Genomic DNA, 21433 nt, shown 5'->3' on the forward strand with positions numbered 1-21433 from the left:
GCTCCCATGCTCACTGAAACGGATCTGATGAAAATTATGGTTCCACAGAGTAACTATTACCTATAAGAAAGCAGATCTTGGATAGTAGTTCAGAACATGTTATACCTATGATGCCAGGTTCCTCAGCCCAACCCTTTGATTCAATGCCTACTGCAAAATGGCAGCAATTCAAGAACATATCAAGGAGTGGGAAGCTGAATGCACGCAAAAAATAAAAATAAAAAATAATCGCTGGCAGGTATTATCATGCACTCAAAATAATTGCTAGTAAAAAACAAACCCCAAGCTTAAGTAGTGATCTTGTAGTATATTTGATCTCCATTCAGAATAAGTATAACATGTTTTTAAAAAAAAGATCTGCAAAAGTTTTTAACTGGGGCTGCTTATAAAAATGTCCCCCTTCAAAGCCAAAAGTGAAGGGATTTTTTGAACAAATGAATTTGTAAAAGTATACAAGAGTTCAAGGATTCCAGGCTCATCCAAGTTTGCTGTTTCTGATCATGGCACTTCGATTTTGATTTGAAAAGTATACATTTTTCTTGATTCTTTTTTTTTTTTTAAATATGAGCCCATTCTGTGTGTGCAAAATAGGAACATGCCCTACTCTGCATCAAACTATAGCCCTACAACTTGCATCTCTCAATAACTTATAATTTGCAGTATTTTATATCAGCTCATTAATGATTCTGCATTTTTATGCCTCAAAACAAAAAAAATCCAGGAAAGTATGATGTATGTAGATAGGTGGATCATCCTGGACACTGAATAAAAATTTAGTCACACAAATGTCATTTAAACAAAAATTAGACCGTGGTTCTTCAATGCCAAAACCAATCTTCTGATTTCAGCAGGTGACGCTCTTCCCTCCATACAAAGTAACCTTCTGTTTATGCGTGGTTTAGAGCCTATGAAATACTCAACATCAGTTCTTTAGTATTAAAATGATAAATCCTTGCCTATTGACTGCTAAACAGGGCAATGCCAAGCACAAGGATGAAAAGGGGTTCTCTTACCATCTGCTGTAAACAATGCCAGCCACAGGAGATTTAATGGGAGGCAATGTAGTATGGCCACTTTCTGTTCTCAAGGGCCTTGATCAAATTGTTAATCGTAATCATAACATTTAAAGCCAGGCTTCACTTGTCTGATTAACTAATCTGCTTTTCTCCAAAGGTGTGATGTGGAGGGGAAACAAAAGACCTATGAAGTATAGACAGTGTTTCCAAGCAGACTACATCAGCATGTCATTTTGTTTCATAGAGCAGTCTAGCCTATGTGCAAGATCAGTGTATTCACATCAGGAGAAAAAAAAAAAACAAAAAAAAAAAACATTGCCTAGTTTGCTTTGCTAGCGGACAACATGTGCACAGGCAGACAAAGAAGTCAGCTGGCCACTTAAGCTTTGCAGGATTGGTGATCTCACTCTTTTCTCCCAGTATCACAGAGCAGAGAACAGCAATGTTTTAAATTATTGGGTTTTAGTTATTACCTAATCTTTTGACACGCGAGAGGAGTGAATGCCTAGTTCTTGGCATAGTTTTATGTTGTGCAGTTTGGTATTATTGGATAGAAGCCAGCTAATGATGACAGCATGTAATCTTTTTTCTTTTAGTAGGAGGACCACCCCCCCCCCCCCAAAAAAAAGACAAACACAGCTGGACAGCTATATCAAAGCTTTTTAGCCAGTCATCAATAAGTCATACTGGTATTAGACTTGTAAGCAATACCAATGCTTTCCACTCCTACAAGAGAAACAGGTGCCTGAGAAAATATTTCATTACAACAACTTGGTCAGAATTAAAGATGCTTGCCTTCTCTATATTGCTTTAAATACAATGATGCCCCATTAATTTGTCATTAATACACAGTAACCACAGTTATTCCTTGATTTGGTATTTGTGTAATAAAATAAATTGAAAGGGAGATTCTGCTAAATGTATTTTCCATGTCAGCTTTCCAATAGCAATGGGCATCTCTTGACACATTTCTGTTCAGGTTGTTTGTTGTTCATTTTCAAGAATTCAAATCGAGTTTAAGGCTGAAAAATAGCAGAGGAAAAGAAATGTTGTGAATAAATTATTTGTCAATTGTAGAGAATAGTGTTCTGTAATTTGAGTATTCTGGCTTGCAGAGCCAAGGAAAGAAAACTGAAATAAGTCTACATGTACATAGTTTGTTTCAAAAATTGAAGAGGGGGACTGTATATTGAAAAACCTAGGAATGCATAAAAACCGTTTAAGAAAGTTTAGGATCCTTTAATTCCATGCTGCTTTGGAGCAGTATACCCAGCTCTGGTGCTTCTGAGAGCTTTGTTGTTCTGCATTGTCTGCAATGCTGTTTTAATAAAATTGCTTTAAACTAACAAAAGCTGCTGCTTTGATCATCTTGACTGTGGCAGATCACAAGGCAGATGTTCCAGTGGTATAGTCATTCCGCCTTAGAAGAAAGCTGCTTGTTATCAGAGGAGAAAAAAGGAAAAATGCAGATTTCTGCATTTAAGATTTAAAGAAAGGATTTATTCTTTTTTTATTTCCCTGCTGCACACACAGAGTCAAATGCGCTATCCATGACAATGGCAACTTAGGGGAAGGGCTTGTGATTAAAATGATGGGCTGGAAGGCACAAGATACAACCTTCTGTGTATTGCCAGCTGGCCGCCATTGTGACCCTGAGCAAGTTGCCTTAGCTCTTTGTGCATTATTTCCTCATCTGCAAAATGGAAATGAGACGTTCTAGGTCAGGACACTGGTAATTTTTTTTCATAAACTGACTTTGTAAAGTAAATATAGGTCCTAGTTCCTTCCATCCTATCTAGTTGCAAATTATTTGATTATACTCATACAGGGACAGTATCAAGTAAATTAAGCCTCTAATGTAAAAAGCAGTTATCGCTATTGCCTTAAACATGGGAAAAAGCCATTGGGAAGAACATCAAGAGATGTTAAAAATGCTACCTAGTAGGTAGTGGTAATCATAGTGCTGGGAGGCAAGCCTTTCACTAACAAGGGAGACTGGGAAAGAAATTGAGGATTGTCATTTGTTACCAGTGAGAAAAAGGCTAGTGTAACCCTTCCCAGCAGCCAGGAAGGCCCTTATCACATTGGGAAATCTTCTATTGTCCTGAAACAATTTTGAAAAGCCAGCCTTAGACCAGCTTTTGCAAATGTAACTTTGCTGCTCAGAAGAGGAAGGTGACTTTTTTTTTCTAACTGTTGCTTAAAACAGCCAAGGAAACTAATTTTAACAACTCATTGCCCTAAGCCTGATAGCTAGCATCCATTAGGGAATGCATATCCTGAAATCTTCTTAAAGATCAGTTCTGGATGCTTTCACCACATTTTGCAGCATAGTTTTGATTGCAGTGGAAGGGAAGAATGTAGTTTCACTTAAGAGACGTGTTTCTGTGGGTGGATTTAGAGTTGCCTATACACGTGCTTATTCACGGTCTAATTAAATTAACTGAGTCTGCTTCACATTCTTATTAGAAAGGTCCAGCATCACTTCACCATCTCATGTATTAAGCCCCCATGCTCTTTAAAATGGCCATGGAGAAAGTTTAGCTAAAGTGTCCTGCAGCCATTTTTAAACACATGGGGGCTTAAAACACATGATGGTGAGTTGTTTTAATTAGGGTGGCTGCCCCGGAACCACTCCAATTAAAAATCTCCCACTTTCCACCCCTGAGCACATGTATAGGCAGCCTAGATGACTAGGCAATTTGAAATTAAGAACATCTGGATTCAGATCCCAGCTCTGTAGCTGACATGCAGTGCAGCCATAAGCAACTTTTACCTTCATTTTCACTGTTGTGAAGTGAAGTGATAGTTCCCTATTTTACCTCACATGGGGGATTGTTGCAAGAATTTTGTTATACAAGTGCTAATTAGCACAAAAGTATGGAAATTAATCTATTTTCCATTAAGCTGTGCTGTTTTGCTTAAAGTGGGGTGGATGCCACCAGTTCCATTGAATAAGAGCAGGATTTTAATCTTAAATTTGCAAATATTGGGAATTTTCCACCAATGGCTCACAAGCAATCCTCAATATAAATTCATTCAAAAGAAAGACTGATTAAAGGAGTGACAGAAGCATGGAAGTATTGATCAGCTCATTGACAATTCACACAGGCAGATGGCTAAAAATGTGATGAATTGTTTGCTGATTCACTTACCTCTAATGTACCAAGAAAAAAAAAAATAGACTATACTAAATGCACTCAACAGCTCCCTTTTTTAGATTCAATGTCCCTTTCTGTAAGGGAGTGAAAGGGTGGGAAGAGGTTTTGTAAATTCCTTACTTTCTTGTGAAACAGGCAGAGTAAAGAAAAGGGCTTTATCAAAACCATGCAGCTTTTCCACATGGCAGCATCTACGTCTGGCATACTCCACAGTATTTTACAGGGACTACTGTGGTTAAAGTTTATAAAGTAAAGGATTCGGATTAAAATAAAACTAGGTTCATCTTCCAGTGAGAGAAAGCTGAAACGAGTATTGGAAAACAATAGTGAAGTAAAGCAGCAGTGCTCATTCAGATGCTGTTGAGGGATGTCCAGTAAAATAGTTAAAGTTAAAACTCAGGTATACAAGTAACCAAGCAAACTAATCACAGAGGCACTTCATGTGTATATTGATCTGCCTGTACTTCATGCATATTTTTATTAACATGTCTGTAACATTATATAGACATATTCAGTATAACTAGCCCCAGTCGTCATCCCCTCCTCCTGCTTCTGATGTAGCCATTAAGGCCGAGTTAACAGTTGAGCATGACTCACGTTTGTTTTTCTACTAAGCCTAGCCTAGTCACTGTCCTGAACCAAACAAAAATACTGTGGTTTCACTTAATAGATACCTCAGATATTTACACATCAAATCAGAAGGACTAACTGATTTCTCATGAGCAGCCTGTAACAGTTCTGCATTAGGGCTAGCTTTCAAATAGCTGTAGTGAAAATGACTACTCGTCAGAGTCTTTCACTTTAAGAAGTAGTATCAGTTAGTGGCAGGCTAAATCAGATCTTGGATCATTATGGTGAAAATGAAAATGTGCTAACGCTTGAACATTTCACTAATTAGTTAATTTTTTTTCCGAAAAACAAAATTCCCCTTTGAAAATGGACGGCAAAGTCTATGTAATTTCACCTAAAATGTTCTGTGGAGTAGAAAAAGTAACAACATTAAATGGAAAGCCAACGAGCTTTTAATATGTTTTTTCTCACCCCTTTTTCTTCATCTCTAAAATAATTATGCTTAAAAAAAGAGCCAGTTGCAACTCACAGGCTTGGTCCTGCATTGAATTTGTAAGAGTGCAATACCATTAGTCATTCCTCAGAATTATGTCCATTAGAGAAGGAAGCGACCTCTTAATGTCAGGGAAGGGCTAGATGACTTGTACAATCTATGACAACAGACTAGTGCCAGACAACATAATTACGACTTCATTGCAGAAATAAAGAGAAAAACCTGAGTTGGAAAAGATGGAGCTTTTGTGTAAAGATGCAGGCCATAAATTAAAGTGTCCAGATTTGAATATTATCTTTAGCCACTGAGCTAAAAATGATCAGATTCTCAGGGACACCAAGCACTTGCAGTTTCTTTTGCAGACTATGCTAGTTCACTGTACTTGCTTTTGGATCAGACCATCTTGTTTAGGTGCCGTGATATAATTATTTGTCTAGCAGTAAGGATGGAGTTCATAATGTTGGGGCATGTTTTTCACCCAGAAAATAAGATGAAATTTGGTCTGACAGAGCAACTGAAACTAACAGCCACTCTGTAAGAACCAGTAAGCATTAGACAAGGCTGAAGATGCATTTCTATCTAATCTAAGAATGTTTTTCTTAATGTCACCTTTCCTGTGTGTTCCTTCATTAACATTTGAAGAGGTCAATACCTAGGCATTGCAAAGTCATGAGAACACTAAGCAGCCTTGCATTACTTGGGAGTAAACTAAATTAGTCACAGCAAGATTGTGACACATATTACAAAACATATATATAAACTTGAACCCATAACCAGCCACCTTCAAAGTCTACAATATGGCCCACTAGGAAACTCAGTGCTATATCTCCATAATGGGCTTTGACCTCTCCTTAAAACCATAATAAAAAAAAAAAAAAAATACTAAACTTCGGAGATGTTAGCCTCCTAACACATTTAATCTCTAGTATTATCAGAGACTATTATGTGCATACACATATAGCAAGACAGAACTAGGCAGAGACAACACTAGGAAACTATGTATAATCAATACTAGTTACAGGGACTCTTTAAACAAAAGTTTGAAATGCTAACTAAAATGGGAAATGATTTTTGTACTGAAAAGTATGGATTTTCTACTGCCAGTTTAATCAATGGCAAACCTATGTATAAACATGTATATATCCTTTGTTTTTAATTTGGTCTTACTCAAACTCCCACTGAAATCTTTTGGGAAAGTTTCTATGAAAAAACGACCTAGAAACAAGTTGGCCCAGAGTTTTGTAAAATGCAGTGTTGAAAAAAATGGGCAACTGTGGTTTTATATTTCAGAAGTGATGCAAGACTTTTCAACCTTTAAATAACAGCTTGTGCAAGCATTACTATGTTACTTAACACTAAACACATTTGAGGATGTGTTCCCAATGCTCTCCAAGGTAATAGGCATTACATTGCATTCCTGTCATTCAGAAAGCTGGAACTCAAAGTTAATCAAAGAATGAATTAATCCAATCTATCATTCTCTTAAGAGCTTCTGCATTCCACCTACCAGGATCTCTATCAGAATTAATGCACAGCATTGTTAGGCTATATACAGCTCTTGAAAGACTTTCCAACAGTGGGTAAGAAATCTTATTCACCATTTTAGAGGTAGGGAAACACAGTTTTTATTGTCCCGAGTCACACAACAGGTCACTGATGGATCTGGGTATGGGGCCCCCATCTTCCAAGTCCCAATTTGGCGCACTTTCATAGGCAGTAATGCTAATTACAGGCTGCTCAGGTGGGCAGTGCCAACTGAGGGAGGAAATTAATGGCACAAGAAGTTAAAAGGCACCCAGGGAAAAGAAGCTGGGGGAGTTAGACTGGTAGAAGATTAGAGAGAGTGGTTTGGTCAGTGGCTACAATACTGGATCAAGGACTCAAGGTCTGAGGAGAGACCCTCAGACCTTGAGTCCTGGGAGAAGCAGCACCATGGCAAAGAGCTAAGTCAGCCAGCCTGAGAAGGAAGACTGAACTGAGGAAGGAACAGCACCAAGCTGGAGGAGGCACCTTCTTAGGGGCTGAAGAGGACTTGGATCTGTGAATTAACCTTTTATGGATTGTGTTTATATTGGGGCTTGAGAGCGGATTCATTTAGGAGGAAGCCTGTGGGACAGGCATGACTTGGGAATAAAAGGCTGTATTGTGTTTAAAGACTTAGAGAGCTAAGCAGTAACCCTGAACCCACTACACCTTCCTACTTCAAATGAATGCAATATAGCAAAATATGGACCAGGGTAAGGCATATGTTAAAGCACCAGTAGAAATAATCTATGAGAAACTTCATTAAAATATATGTTAATACAATTCCTTTAAAAGAAAAAAGAAAAAGGTGGATATGTGGTGACCAAGTAGTTTGTCTTGAAGCAAATTAAGATAAATCTCCTATTTAGGAGCAAACTGATAGAATGAATTTCAGGCAGGGACTTACGCCCAGAGGTTCCTTTCTCCTCTGCTCAAGGTCAGAGTAATCACCATATTTAGAATCAGGAAGGAATTTTTCCCCATAGTCAGAATTGGATGGACTGGGCAGAGGGCTGCCCTCTTTAGCAGCAGGACAAGATAGTCTTCCTTGGATCTCCAGAGCATATTTTAAGAAACAGTAGCAGGGCATTGACAGCACCCTCTTTCAGATGGTTTACTCGTAGCAAGTTAAAGCATGTTTTTGATGTTTCAGGCATTATGCCCCTCAGCTGCAAGGGAGGGTTGTTTCCAAGTTTTTAAGATCAGGTTATACTAACACTTGTCTAGGATGGTTTGAATAGGGATGTTCCAGCTTGATCAGGGGGTTGGACTAGATAAGCCTGAGATCCCTCCCAGTCCTCCTTTCCAGCAATTCTATGGATAGATACATTAATGGGGGGGGGGGTCCCCTTTTTGTCACTTTCTGAAATCGAAGCTATCAGATTATGTAAAGGTTTTTATATGTCCATTGTTAGGTTCCAATAGCCAGTATTACCAAGCCTCAGATGAGCATTAAAGAAAACAATTCAAATGGGAACAAATACAACTAAAAACAGTGTTTAAACAAAGGATTTTGCACATCCTGTTCAAAGCAGACATTCACAACTCGCCTCTGAAAGCATGATTGTACCTCACTTAAGGCCAGATTCCATTGCCTCAACTAAAATAAATATGTATCTTACTACTTCATTCATTACTGAAACAAGCTTTTAGAAAGCAGTGCATTCTGCTTTTTCTCAACATTGTAACTCAGCCTATTAATATCTCTTATGGCATAATGCAAAGGTGTGACAGTGGCCTTCTAACTGCATGAAAAAGACAAAAAATGAGGTGCATGATAAAAGCAGTAACAGGGAAGCTTGAAATGAGTTGAGCTACCTCTTGAACCTTTGTAAGGGTTCTAAAATTTCAGCTTTATGACTTTTGCACTCCCAACATGGCTTTACAGAAGCAAACAGTATAACAACAGCTGGATAGTGGAGACAAATGTAGAGATGAGACCAATGGTTGTCAGAGCTGCCTCCTTAAGTTGAACCTAAAAGATCAGTCTGTTAATCTTCTCATTTTGTAGTAACAAAGCACTTCTTCCTCACAATGCCTTCCCATTTTACCAGCTTTGAATAAGCTTTGCCTAACATTAGTCTTCTAAAAGATCTAACAACAACACTTTTTGTTTAGACCCTTGCATGACTTTATAAGAAAATATTGACACCTAGTTAACCATTTCCCCCCCATTCCATGTCCTGAGAAGTGACAACTAGAGGTGCTGAAGGACAGTGTCCACCATCATGACACTGAACAGCTAATAGTCCCTGTAAAAAGACTAAGAGGCCCCTGGGCTGGTCAGAGCAGGCTCCAAATCATCAGTTCCCAGTGAACTTAGCAGCTCCTGCTGTTGCTGGGTTTTCCCTCCACATCATTCATGGAAGCAGAGTCTACTCTCCACTTGTACTGCCCCTGCCTCGTCTAGGACCAGTAGTGAAGAGATTCCCCATTGGAGCTGCCCCTGCTAATGCCAAATAATTTACTAAGCCAGAAAGAATGATCACCAGGAGCAGCAAACCTTGTCCTTTATTCGAGAAACACAACATGTTGGCAGAATAGGAATACCATTGTTCTGTTAGGCAGAATAATAGGAATGGGGCCCTATTAATTTGTGTTGGCAGAATGGGATACCATTAAGCTACAGTTGAAAGGGTAGATCCACTATTAATCTGTGTGCTGGGACCCATATAAGAGGCAGAATCAGTTCGTACTTTGGTAGCCAGCTAGGGGAAGTGTTCATCTGATAGCAGGAGGAATGAGAGTACTGTCTGGTGTTTGTGGTTTCAAAACACCTTCTGATATCAAGGGGAAAGACCCAAATCATCATTTCAGTCAGGATGTCACAGGATGCTGACAGATATTATTAAATCATTTTTTTAAATGCGTTTCTCAGCAGTTTAAAAATGTTCACAGTAAAACAAGAATCCAGACTTTACTTGCCTAGCTGTGGGGTTCTGTTAAAAACTGAAAACTCAGAATAGGCTCATCTAAATTTGCCAACTTTTCAGACACTCAGTTGAGTGGTATCAAAGGCTAATTCAACAGACTGGGAATGAGAAAGTGTAGTATGTATCTGAGAACATTCAAACACTCGGGGAGGAAGAAAAACCAACACCAAAGCGATGGGACTTTGTTACAGTGCATGAGCTGGTCTGGAAAAAAAAACAACCCCCCCCTCCCCCCCAACCCCCAAAAACTCAATTTAATCCTGACTGCTGTCTTTAGTCAGAATAAAATACTGAGCTCAGTTTGGAGTAAACTGAGACCCACACAAAGCCATGCTAAACTTACTTGTTTTAGTGGCTAAAACACTTTCTCTTTTACCATGTCTATTTGCCGAAAGAACTCTAGAAGCCCAAAAGTGGAATGAAATTTCAAACCAAATCCTGAGCTGAAACTACCGTGTTTAAATACTGCTATTTTCAAGTGAGGGAGTGATAATTTTATATTGGTACCGCCACCATAAGTCTATCCCAATGGGGCATGTTAAAAACTGTTTTTCCCTTCTGACTAATATTATTTTAAAACTAATGGGAATTGCTTAAACTATGAGCTTTATCTGCAGTTTAAAAGAAATATACCTACTTTGGTTAGCTTCTCTCCTTCCCTCCTTCCTGCCATTCACACCAAACTAAATATGTGATGGATCAGAGGAGAATTTAGTCCCCCTCCTATCTTAGAAAACAAAAACAAACAAACAAAAAACAGGGTTGCATTAAGAAATAGGGGAAATAGTGATTTTTGGAACACAAGAATGTTTCTCACATTTATTAAAATGGATGAATTGAGCTATGGTACAAAATTACTCAGTAAATTCATATCAACTGTTCTGGTTTTTGGTTTTTTAAGTCTCCACCCCTGCAGTAAGGATGACATTTGTTTTAAATGTGTTGAGTAAAATTATATGCTAATCTCATCCTGCTTCTATATTTCCTATTGTTCAGCTGGATATCATGCTTCACTTCATGTCCTAACCTGTTTTGCAGTGGTGCTGACACTCATAAATCACATACTGGATTTCAGTGAAAGGGAAAACATCCTCAAACATTCACTCACCAATAAAATATGGCATCTTGATTGAAAATGCAACAGCCACATAACAATCCCAGACAAACTTTGGGGTGAGAAGAACAGTATATCCATTGGAAGCAGAAGAATATTTTAAGCAGCATGTGTACATCAAAACTAGAATTTTGCCAAGACATCAGGTAGCACCTTTGAAAAATAACAATGACAACAAATGATCAGGATGTCAGTTTTCCACTATACCTGAAAGATAGCATATTCACTAACACAGCTCCCATTAGCATCCTGCTTGGGCACTGGATTACAACTCAGCAGGAAGAGAACATCATATACTGAATCATTAGAGTCACCTGTTCCAGCACCTTTTATTTTCCAGATACCACATTCTGTAAAACTTTGGCTTTACTTGGTATTTCCCTGTTGACGCACTGAGCAGACCCAACCTCAATTAATTTTTATGAACCAATGGTTTCATCAGACAAAAGGCCAAGGAATGTATCTCATGTCCTGTACAATTGCTAGGCTATTATTTAAAGGGGGGAATGCATAGCACTACCATGACATGTTTGAAAATGAGTTGCTCCTGCTCATTCCTATGAAATAAAGGGACTAGGCATGTATCTTCAGAGAAGAGTTCCAAGCTATGGATCCCAAGGGAAAGACATGCTTCACCGCATACCTGAGTATGACCCCCAAGCCCCAAAGCACAGTGAGATTTCATATATACTGCTGTACTCAACACCTTATAGGATCATAGGAAAGCAAGGCTGAAAGAGACCTCACAAGGTCATCTAGTCCAGCCCCTGCTTAAGGCAGAATCATCCCTGCCTAAATCATCCCAGCCCAGTGTTCTAACCTGCTTTTGAAAGTTTCCAAGGATGGCGAGTCCATAACTCTTCCAGGTACCTGTTCCAACCATAGAGAAGTACGGCTGGAAGGGACCTCCATAGGCCATCTAGTCCGGCTCCCTGCCTGAGGCAGGATCATCCCCCATCCAATGACTGATCACTCTCATAGTCAGAAAGTTCCTCCTAATCTCCAACCCAAATTTCCACTGCTGCATCTTGAGGTCATTGCTCGCAGTCCAGTCCCTTACAGCCACAGAGAAAAGCCAATCTCTATCCTCTCTATAATCACCCTTCAGGTATTTAAAGACTATTATTAAATCCCCCATCAGTCTTCTCTTCTCCAGGCTAAATAACCCAGTTCTTTCAGTCATTTCTCTTAAGTCCTGTGTCACAACCCCCTAGTTATTTTAGTTGCTCTGTGCTGGACCCTCTCCAACTTGTCCACACTGCCTTGAAGTATGTAGCCAAAAACTGGACACAGTATTCCAGGTGAGACCAGTGCTGAATAAAATGGAAGAATAACTCCCCTTGATTTGCAAGTGGCACTCCTGTAATACAACCCAGAATGTTTCTGGCTTTTCTTCCAACAAGAGTACATTGTTGGCTCAGCTTATGGTCTACTATAACTCCAGGTCCTTCTCAGCACTATAGCAAACCCAGCCACTTCCCCAGCATGCATCTGTGCATGAAGTTATTCTGTCCCAAGTGCAGGACTTTGCACTCATGCTTGTGGAATCTCATCTGATTGACTACAGACCATTCTCCAGTCTCTGCAGGTCATTCTGAGTAATCTCTAACTCTGCCCAACTTGTTGCCATCTACAGATTTGCTAAGCATGCACTAAGTCCCCTCATCCACACTATTAATGAGGGCATTAAACAACACTGGACCCAGGACAGACCCCTAGGGAACCCCACTTGATACCTTTTCCCAGCTAGACATTGAGCCACTGAGGACTACTCATATTCATGTTCAGAATGCCACTTATGGATCCCACTTTGAGGAATCTAATTATACAGGGAGCCTACATGACTAATACTGGTTTTGGATTTTAATTTTAGCATCAGTGTGGCAAATGTGGCAGCTCCCCAACCAGCCACAGTGCTAGTTTCCTACTGCCTCTGGGCACGCCGCCCAGCTCTCTCTCCTGCCATGCCATGCTGTTAAGTAATTACAACCTTAATTAGGTGGGAGGCTGCCTATTCTGGGCCCTGGTGTCTAGAGCCTTTAGTACGTGCTCTGACCTCCCCTCACAGACTGTGTAAAGCTCTGGCCTGAGGCCGAGCCCAACTCACTGCAGTGTTAGGCCTCTCACGACCTGCCCTGTTACAGACCACCTCCCTCTCACTGAGGCCACTCACACTTCATCATCCCTCACATGGTCTCTCTTACTGTCCTTGCTAGGCCTCTCTCGTACCATACCTCCTTTTCTCTGAAGCCATACTCACCCTGCCTTCACCCAGAGGGTCCTCCAGCTTGATTCCCTTCACTCCCCGGCCAGCAAGCATGCGGTCTTTTGGGCATCTCCCACTACCCTCATCCAAGCAAGCACCGGGCAGCTTGGAAAATGCTGCGCAGACTCTGCCTCTGTCACATAGCCGGATAACTCCCCACAGCTGCTTTCCACACAGGGCTGCCGACTCACCCCCTTATTTCTCCACGGCTTCTCCTCTGCCGCCCTCCAATCGGCCTCAGCCCCACCTGTGGCCTCAGGTACCTGAAGGCTTAACTTGAGGGACTGAATTAGGTCCAGGTAACAAGACCTCAGTTCATGCCCCTTACTCACAGAGCCTCAACTCAATACTCCGCCCCCTTTTTCTGGGCCCAGAGACGAACGCCCCCACAGCTCAGGAGCTCCTTGTTGGCATGCCTGGCTCTCAACTCTAATTCTCTCTCCAGGTGTTAAACCCTAAAGGGCTCAGGTGCCACCCCTGGGCATGCCTGACCCCCATGTCCCCCTTCCCAGGGCCTTGCATCCCAAACAGGCCCAGGTGCCCCTCATGGGCATGCCTGGCCTTATTACCCACTTCAGGTCTTGTACCCCATCCAGCTCAGGTGTCCCACATAGACATACCTGGCCCTAACTCCCTCTAGTGTTACTAGTATCTCACCAAATGGTGGGGGCAGGGGTTATTAAGACACCCCAACCCACATTTCACCAGGATGGTCCTCAAACCTGGCATTTGCTGGCTCTGCCCCATCACTGGCAGGACCACCAGGCCTTCCTACCCCAGCAGGGTGCAGTTTTAGGTCATGTCCAGGATCAGGAGCCTCCAAGCCACCCCATAGCTCCTGCCCTTACCTCTGTGCTGTCTCCAGAGCAGCAGCTCCACTAGGAGATGTTCTTTCCTAAGCACCAGGCAGCAACTGCTGCCTCCAGCCCTGCTGGCCTGAGGCTTAAGATGGCTGCTCACCGGGCCTCAGCTGCACCTGCCTGCTGTCTGGCCCAGTTCTTAAAGTGGCAGAGCACCCCACTAGTGCTCCCACCCTTTATTAATGGTTCCTGGGGAAGGCTTTCCCTGCTGGTCAGTCAACAAGCTGCCCCCAGAGCTTGCAACCCCCCTGAGAGGTGAGCACCCCACTGGTGCTCCACCACAGTCAGGTACATAAAAGTTAAGCACTGCAACACCTAACCATTAAATACTTCTTCCCCTTAGCTACTACTATATCTGTTGTATCCCCTTGAATTTCTTTGTACATTTCATAGACTCATAGAAAAATACGGCTGGGAGGGACCATAGGAGGTCCTCTAGACCAACCCACTACTCAGGCAGGATCATCCTTGACTAAACCATCCTAGACAAGCGTTTGTCTCACTTGTTCTTAGAAACTTCTGGAATCTTCAGACACAGATATCAGGGCTAATACCTAAAACATCAAAAACACCCTTTAACTTGCCACAGGTAAAGCAGGGAGACAAGGGCACTGTTAGTGCCCTGCTACTGGGGGAAATAGTTTCTTAAAATATGCTCAGGATATCCAAGGAAGAGAACTATATAACTAGGTTGACCATACATCCCGGTTTAGCCAAATCCTCCTAAATGATTTTGGATGCTGGTACCAGCCAGCTGGTGAGAATTAAAATGAGTCTTCTGGAAATGCAGGGGTGCAGAGAGCAACCCAGCAGAGAAGCAGAGTGGTGTACCAGGCAGGAACCACTGCTGCTCACCTTCCCAGAGTACCACACCACCCCATCCTCACCTGTAGCAGCATGGCTGACTTGGGAGGCAGGAGTGTCCCATGCTTCTATATGGTCAGCCTACATATACACCCCCCCTCTCCTCCTCCCCATGTCCCCCCACCTCACTGCTATAGAGGAAGGCAAAGAGCCCCACAGTTCATAGAAAATACTTTTAATTCTGCAAATACTGACATACAATCACTCAATCATTTTAATCAACTGGTACATTTTGTTTAAGGAAGATAGATGCACAATCACGGAGATAGACATTGAGTCCAGTTGTAATAGAAATAAAAGGCACTGTATTATTTTCTTCTGCATTTTCTACCAGGCTGCTGGAATTTATGGTAACATCAAAATGAGATTACAGTACCATGCTAGCCTCACTTTGTACGTGTTTTCCTTTACATTTCCCAAAATATTCTGCTAAGACAAGATTGCAGGTCTGCAGAGTAAAAACATTCAGAAAGAAAGAAAGAAAGACTTTTTGACTTTTAAGAGACCTTTATTCCCCGGAGGGTGATGACTCGGAGCCAGGCAAAAGCATGTACAAGGATGCCCGAAGCTCTGGGCCTCATGGACAAGGCCTGGGCTCATGGCCTGCAAGGCCTGCCTGTACACTCTAGTCAAAACAAAAAAAAACCAACACAACGAACATAAGGACTATTTACAGTATTTACAGTTCTGCCAGCAGGGACACCCATGGAGGCCTCCGGGGTCGACCCGCACGAGCAAAAGTCCAGGGCCTCGGCCCGCTCGACGCGTCTCTGCGGCTTGAGCAGCCGGTGGCATCACAGAGCGAGGATCAGGCGTCCCGCCTCGACCCGGCACAGCACCCCCTCGAGGGCCCAGCGCTCCTCAAAGGCGGGCACCGTCCGCCGGAGGACAGCGTGCTCAAACTCGAGCGAGAGGCGGGCCCGCACCAGCAGGCGGAAGAGCTGCAGGGCGTCGACCATCCCGGTGCCGCTGAGCTGGTTTCGCCGGCTCTTCAGGGTGGCCATCTTGGCCTGGCCCAGCAGGAAGTTGGCCAGGCTGACCGTGGCCCGCTCGGCCGCCCGGTATGGAAAGGAGTGGACGTAAGCATCTTCGGAGAGGTCTCGGCCCAGTACCCGAAGCAGTGCGCCCAGGGCGGCAAAGAGAGGCTGCAGCCGGGGGCAGTCGAGGAAGGCGTGGAAAATGTCCTCGTCCAGCACCCCCGGGCAGAAGGGGCAGGCCGCCGAGGCCGCTGGGTCCAAGTGACGCACAAAGGTGCCGGTGGCCAGGATGCCGTGCACGAGCCGCCACTGCAGGTCGCCGGTCTTCTTGGCGATGGGCGCCTTATACAGCGTGCGCCACGCCGGGGTCCCGGGCCGCGCCAGGCGCCGCCGCCACGCGGTGTCCGGGCGGCCGGCCAGCACCTGGGCGTGCCGGGTGCGCACCACCCACATGTAGAGGCCCTTGCGGGGCAGGGTGCCAAAAGGGCAGCCCGTATTGCTGCTGGGGGGCACCGGGAGCCTGAGCAGCATGTTGGGCCGCTCGGCCAGCTCGCCGGGTACCGCTGGGATGACGGGTAGCGGTGGGAAGGCGTCTTCTGCGGCGTCTGCGGCGGGGAGGGGCCGGCGAGTCTGGAGATGGGCTTCCAGGGCGGTCGCTGCCTCCGTCGGGAGGGCGGCCCTAACGGCCCGCAGAAGCCGCCCCGCGGTGCGGACGGAGCGCATGGCCAGCCGGGCAGCCAGGGCCTCGGGTGACAGCCAGTCCGACCGAGCGGGGTCCAGGAGGTGCTCCAGGCGGGTGGAGCGCGCTTCGACGAGAGCTGCCGTGAGGCTGGCGGAGGCCAGGCTCGGCACGACACGGTGCAGGGCCGGGTTGTGGACCAAGGGCTCTCGAAGGAGCTGCGGGAACCGCAGGTGCCTGGCCTGGGGACAGAGATGGAGGGCCGCCCGCCAGGCCCGCACCACGCTGCGGTAGAACGGGGGAAGGACCGCCCCGTTCAGGAAGGTGAGGTCCAGTTGAAACAGCTCCCGGTCAAAGCCGAGGCCCCCCACTCGCCGCAGGAATCGGCACGCCAGCTGTCGCCACGGGAGGTGGCCCTCGGTGTACAGGAGCCGCTGGAGGGCCTGCAGCCGATAGGCGGCCACCCTGCTGGCCAGATCGATCAGGCCCTGGCCCCCCTCGCCGGTGGGCAGGTAGAGGGCAGCTCGTGGGAGCCAGTGGCGTCCGTCCCACAGGAAATCGACCAGGAGCCGCTGCAGTCGCTCCAGTAGCTCCGGCGGAGGGTCCAGCACCGCGCAGCGGTGCCACAGGGTGGCCGCCGCCAGGTTATTGATGACGAGGACGCGCCCCCGGTAGGAAAGGCTGGGCAGGCGCCAGCGCCACCGCTGCAGGCGGGCCTCCACTCCCTCCTCGAGGCCGTCCCAGTTGCGCGCCATGAAGGTCGTCGGCCCCAGGAACACGCCCAAGACCTTGAGGCCCTCGCGGCGCCAGGCGAGGCCCCCCGGCAAGTCCGGCGGAGGCCTGCCAGTCCATGCGCCAAGCAGCAGAGTGTCACTCTTGCCCCAGTTGATGCGGGCGGAGGAGGCGCGCTCGTAGGCCCGCTGGCAATCTGCCAGAGCCCGCACGTCTTCCCGGGTGGCGAGGAAGACGGTGACGTCGTCCGCATAGGCCGACAGCCGGAGACGAGGGCCAGCGGACGGGCCCGTGGCCGATGGTAGGGCCACCCCACTCAGGCGGCGGCGCAGCGCGTGTAACAGCGGCTCGATGGCCAGGGCGTAGAGCATGCCCGACAGCGGACAGCCCTGGCGAATGCCCCTGCGCGCGGGGAACGGAGCGCAAAGCACCCCGTTCACCTTGAGCAGGCTGGAAATGTCCCGGTACAAGACCCGGAGGGCCCCGGTGAAGAGGGGCCCAAAGCCAAAGGCCTCCAGCGTGCGGAAGAGGTAGGCGTGGCCCACGCGGTCAAAGGCCTTCTCCTGGTCGAGAGAGAGGAGGCCGACGTCGAGGCCAAAGAGCTCGCTAGCCGTGAGCAGGTCCCGCAGCAGGAACAGGTTGTCTTGTATGGTCCTGCCCGGCACGCAGTAGCTCTGCTCGGGCCCGGTGAGAGAGGCCATGACCGCGCGGAGGCGGGTGGCCAGCGCTTTGGCCAGAATCTTGTAGTCCGCGCACAGCAGGGAGACCGGCCGCCAGTTCTTCATGTAGCCCAGGTCTCCCTTCTTGGGCAACAGGGTCAGCACCGCTCGGCGGCAGCTGATCGGCAAGACCTTGTCGGCGAGGCTCTCCTGGAAAACGCGCAGGAGGCTGGGGCCGAGGAGAGGCCAGAAGGTCTTGTAGAACTCGGCAGGCAGCCCGTCGAGGCCCGGGGCTTTGCCGGAGGCGAGGCCGGCCGTGGCGGCCGCCAGCTCTTCCAGGGACAAGTCCCGCTCCAGCTCGCCGGCCTCCAGGGCATCGAGACGCGGTAGGCCCTCGTGGAGTTCCCGCGTGGCCTCGGGGCACGACGGCTCGGCCGCGAACAGGTCGCGATAGAAGGCGACGGCACGTTCGCGGACTTCGCCCGGCTCTGTAATGACCCGGCCCTCAGGAGTCTTGAGATGGTCCAAGACTTTGCTCGCTGCCCGCCGCCGCTCCAGGTCGAAAAAGAAGCGGGTCGGGGCGTCGGTTTCCACCAGCTCCTGGCAGCGGGCGCGGATCCTCGCGCCGCGGGCCGCGCTCTCCGCCAAGTCGCGCAGGCATTTCCTGCGGAGCCGGAGGCTCTCGCTCAGTGCCGCGTCGCTGCCGGCGGCCAGCAGAGCAGCCTCGAGCTCCGCCACGTCCTCCTCCAACTCCCGGATACGGCGGCGCGTCTCGTTCGCGGCCAGCTGGGTGTACTGCTGGCAGAAGGCTCGGGTCTGGACCTTGCCCACGTCCCACCACAGCTTCCAGGAGGAGTGGCTCGGTCTCGCAGCCTCCCACCTCCGCCAAAAGTGGGCAAAGCAGTCCCGGAAATAAGAGTCCTGGAGCAGACTAATGTTCAAACACCAATACGGTGCCCGTGCACAGGCTCTCCCCGGCAGGCTCAGTTCGCTGAAGGCCAGGCCATGATCTGATAGACCCGAGGGAGCGATGCGGCTGCTGCGCAGGAGTGGCAGGTGGTGCCTGGTGATATAAAGGCGGTCGAGGCGAGCCATGGTGAGACCGCCGGCACTCGTCTTGGCCCAGGTGTACTGGCGCGCATCGGGATGCAGGGCTCGCCAGACGTCCACGAGGTCTGCCCCCTCCAGGGCAGCTTGCAGCTTGCGAGCGGAGGGCAGGTGGGGCTCAGGCCCTGTGCGGTCGAGGCGCGGGGCAGTGGTGCAATTGAAATCGCCCCCGAGGAGGAGCAGGTCATCATCCTCGCTAGCGTCGCGCAGGAGGGCAGCCAAGCTCTCAAAGAAAGCGACCCTCTCCTGGCCATCGGAGGGCGCGTAGATGTTGACGAGCAGCAGACGGTGTTGCGCGAGGGTGACGCGGACGGTCAGCAGGCGGCCGGGGACGACCTCCCGCGGCACCGCCGCGTCAAGCTGCAGCTGCGGCGATAAGAGTGTCGCGACCCCCGCGCGGAGGCTGGTGCCGTGGCTCAGGAACACCTGTCCTCGCCAGGCAGCCCGCCAGGCCGCCTGGTTGAACCTGTCAGAGTGGGTCTCTTGTAGGAAGGCGATGGCCAGCCTCTTCTGCCGCAGGAGCTCCAGGACGGCCTCGCGCTTCACCGCGTCTCGACAGCCGTTGACGTTGAAGGTGCCAATGGTTGTGGCTGCCATGGGGGTGGGTGTGGGAGAGGAGGAGCAAAGCAGAGTGCGGGTGGAAGAGCGAGCACCCAAGAGCAGAGCAAGGCAATACAGACAGGTCAGGGAAGGCCTACCGTGCCCTACTCTAGTCGAGGGACCCGCCCAGGCCCCACTCCACTCTCACCCTCTGGGCAAGCTTGTCCAGACGGTAGGCCATCTGACGTGTGCCCCGATCTTGCTTCATGAGCTTGACTGCCGCCCTGGCAGCCTTGACAAACACTTTGGGGTCCGCACACCACTGGGTGATGTGCCCCGCTACATTTTTCTGCCCCTTGGTTAGCTTCAGCAAGGACAGGAGTCCCCCATAGTCAGGAGAGACCCAGGGGGGCTCCGCCAGCTTGGGGTGCATGTTGCCCACGGAAGAGCGGCGAGGCCGCACCCCCGGCGGGAGCTCGCCCGCAACTGCAGCGTCGACCCCCTCGATGTCCAGGCACATCAGCCGCCTCTCGTCGTCCGAGTCGAGGACCGGCTCCGCGAGGACATTCCCTGTCTTCTTGGGGGGGGAGGGGCCATCCCGCTCACGACGTCTCTTGCGAGACTCCGAGAGCTGGATCTCCATCTCGCTAACGTCCCCATCTGCTCCGGTAGGCTGGGGCGTGACCAAAGGGGCAGCGGGCTCTCCCGCCACCCCCGGGGCCAGGCCACCGGAAGAGAGACATTCGCCACTATCCCTGCTGCCGCCTGACTCCGGGGGCTGGGGGACAGGCGAGGGGAGGGGGACCCCTGAAGGCCCCTCCCCCCCACCCGCTAAGTCTGCCTCGTCGGTGGCTACATCCGACGGGGCGGGTGGTGTGGCGGCCGGAACGGGGTCCGGCCCTGTAGTGGGGGGGTCCTCGGCACTGGCCGAGGAGGGGTCTGTCAGGGATGGGGTGTTCTGAGAGGCCCCCCTCATCTCCCTCTCTTTTTCGGGTGGTAGGGAGGATGCCCGAGCCCCATCATCCGATGAGGCTCCAGCACCGCAGTCCCCGGCCACCCCAGCCACTTCGGCCGGGGCAGGCAGGGGGCAAGGGGAGGCGTCCGCCTCTCCACCCGGTGGGGCTGCCGCACCGAGGGCAGGGGGCGCCACAGACGGGGGAGGGGGCGGCGGGGCCACGGTAGCAGCACCAGCCCCTCGGCTGGACGATGGCTTCCCGCTGGAGACCCCGGTCCCCTGAGATGGAATGGGGGGGGAAGGAGGTCGGGAGGAAGAGCTCCCAGCCTCCCTGGTCCTGCCGCGTGCCCCAGAGGTCGACGCGCCGTCTCTCGGCGCTGCCGCAGGCGGCGATGGTCCGGCCGCCTTGCTCCGAGGGCACTGCGCGGCCAGGTGGGAGGAGGCCCCGCACTTGAAGCACGTGGTCTCTCCCACAGACAGATAGATAATAAACCGCCGCCCCTCGAGCGTGAGGCTCAGGGAGCGAGGCAGCGACTGGGGGCCCTCCTTGAGGAGCATGAAGACCTGCCTCCGAAAGGACAGGACGTGCTTGCCCTGAGGGTTCTTGTTTCCCATCGGCAGGCGGCGAAAAGGACTCGCAGGAAGCCCATAGGCCTCGAGTCCCCTGGCCAGCTCCCGATTGGAAACGTGCGGTGGGACGTTGGAAATCACCACCCTCACTGCCTGAGTCTCTAGGGGCGTGACAGGGTAGTGGATGCCCGCAATGTCCAGGCCCTCCGCACACACCCTGTCAACCAAGGCGGGCTTGCTCAAATAGATCATCGGGACCGTGTTCACGCGCCCCGCGTAGCGGATGGTACGCCATCCCAGGAGGGCGGCCAGAGCCTCCACGCAAGCCTCGAGCCCCACATGGAGAGGGGCATGAACCCTCAGGCCATGAGACAGTGGGAGGTCCTGAGAGACATCCTCATGCCAGCTGCCAG

At 48.9% G+C, this 21433-nt stretch overlaps 1 long non-coding RNA gene across 1 annotated transcript; it reads right to left on the minus strand.

The window, feature by feature from the left end:
- Positions 1-1685: 1685 nt before the first annotated feature.
- On the minus strand, positions 1686-14026 carry LOC132250214 (uncharacterized). The gene is made up of 3 exons (XR_009461858.1): positions 13926-14026; positions 10806-10964; positions 1686-2038 (listed from the first exon to the last, which is right to left on the minus strand). It is a non-coding gene; the product is annotated as an uncharacterized LOC132250214 (long non-coding RNA).
- Between the last annotated feature and the right edge of the window lie 7407 nt (positions 14027-21433).

This window comes from Alligator mississippiensis, chromosome 1 (genome assembly GCF_030867095.1).
Source record: "Alligator mississippiensis isolate rAllMis1 chromosome 1, rAllMis1, whole genome shotgun sequence".
Classification (NCBI taxonomy): domain Eukaryota; kingdom Metazoa; phylum Chordata; order Crocodylia; family Alligatoridae; genus Alligator; species Alligator mississippiensis.